Consider the following 2,500-nt stretch of genomic DNA (forward strand, 5'->3'; position numbering starts at 1 on the left):
GTCTGGGGTTGTTTTGCTGCTTCAGGACCTGGAAGGCTTGCTGTGATAGATGGAACCATGAATTCTACTGTCTACCAAAAAATCCTGAAGGAGAATGTCCGGCCATCTGTTCGTCAACTCAAGCTGAAGCGATCTTGGGTGCTGCAACAGGACAATGACCCAAAACACACCAGCAAATCCACCTCTGAATGGCTGAAGAAAAACAAAATGAAGACTTTGGAGTGGCCTAGTCAAAGTCCTGACCTGAATCCAATTGAGATGCTATGGCATGACCTTAAAAAGGCGGTTCATGCTAGAAAACCCTCAAATAAAGCTGAATTACAACAATTTTGCAAAGATGAGTGGGCCAAAATTCCTCCAGAGCGCTGTAAAAGACTCATTGCAAGTTATCGCAAACGCTTGATTGCAGTTATTGCTGCTAAGGGTGGCCCAACCAGTTATTAGGTTCAGGGGGCAATTACTTTTTCACACAGGGCCATGTAGGTTTGGATTTTTTTTTCTCCCTAAATAATAAAAACCACCATTTACAAACTGCATTTTGTGTTTACTTGTGTTATATTTGACTAATGGTTAAATGTGTTTGATGATCAGAAACATTTTGTGTGACAAACATGCAAAAGAATAAGAAATCAGGAAGGGGGCAAATAGTTTTTCACACCACTGTATATCAACATATATATACACACATACATATACACACATACATACACATATATATACATATACATATTTGTATATCTACATATATATACACATATATACATATATATATATACATATACATATTTGTATATCTACATATATATACACATATATACATATATATACATATACATATTTGTATATCTACATATATATACACATATATACATATATATACATATACATATTTGTATATCTACATACATACACATATATCTATCTATATATCTATATATCTATATATATCTATATATCATATATATATATATATAGCTGATTACCCAGTGGATTCGCTCACTGAGTGCAAGAGAAAAAAATGAAATGTATGTATAAAATAAGTTTAATTGCCAAATTTATTTTTCCACAAATAAAGAGCACTTACAATAACATAGAAATCAATATAAACAACATTAACATCATTATCATATGAGAATATGAAGTAATATATAAGAAGCACATTGCATATAAATATAAATTATTAAACATTAAAATGTTCTTCTATAAAACAGTACCGTGGCTATTCGTTTGTCTGTCCAGGATTTTAAATCAGCTGTAGCTCGCAAACCGTTTCACCTATTGACTTGAAATTTGGTACACATATACTACGTCACGTCAACTATTCGCTTTCCCACACATATGAACATATATATATATATATATATATATATATATATATACACACATACATATACACACACATACACATATATACATATACATACATAGTGCGTTGCAACACGGGCTGTGATTGTTACATGGGAGGGAGAGGACAAATCACAGCTTCCCGCTTTCTAATCGGGCTTGTGATTGCTGCTTTGACGGATGCCCAGATCCCACAGTATTTCCCCTTAGGAGAGGCGTTAGGCAAGTGTAATTGAATAGCGGTGCTGCAAGTTATTACTCTTTTTATCTTTATTTTATTTTATTGTAGAATGAACTCACAGCTGCGCGCACCAGTGCGTGCGTGGCGGATGCGTACGGCTGACGTTTTCATTGTCTACCACCTTCGCTAATCATTCTTGAGGCAGATTGAAGACTTAAGTGCCAGCTTAACTGAAAAATTAAAGAAAACATACTAAGTTTTAAAAAAATCAGTTTTAACGGGAAAAGATGCCGACGAAAGAAGAGAAGCAGCGGGACGCTAGGGTGAAGAGCTGCTCATTAAGCAGCAAGCGCATCAACCTCTGAGCAAATGAATGGTAAACGTACAGAGAAAGAGGATAAATAACATGAATGCTCATGTCAAGTGTATTCACTCCACGTTATCGTGCAGTGCGCTGTTACTGGTATTTTGATAAAAGAATCTGAATAACATATAAGAAGCGTATAAATCATTAAACAGTAAAACATTAACATTTAAGAAGTAAAGATACATTGAGTACTACTGTAGTGCTTTCGGGTATAGTACATTTTTTGTTTGCCCATTACATGCATAAATGTATACATTTTTTGGTGTACCTACCCAAGAACACGCGACATGACCCGGCAGTTAAAAATTTATTGCTCCAGCAATTTTAACTCTGTTACAAAGTCATCTAATATGGTATTGCAAACGGCAGCGGGAGCGTTTCTATAAACTCAATTTAAACTTACTGTTTACACCGTGCTTTGAAGATGCATAGTATGCGACACGTGTTTCGCCGTAATTGTGGGCTCATCAGGAGTACACAGTCACTGCACTCCCTTACGGGAATCGATCCTCGGACGTAGAGGCGAAGCCCCTAACGTTGTGCCACGGCATGTGGTTCGTTCATTTGACAGCATGTAGATCGGGGTAATTACATTGCAGGCATTCGTA

The sequence above is a fragment of the Erpetoichthys calabaricus genome, chromosome 1 (assembly GCF_900747795.2).
Source record: "Erpetoichthys calabaricus chromosome 1, fErpCal1.3, whole genome shotgun sequence".
NCBI lineage: Eukaryota > Metazoa > Chordata > Cladistia > Polypteriformes > Polypteridae > Erpetoichthys > Erpetoichthys calabaricus.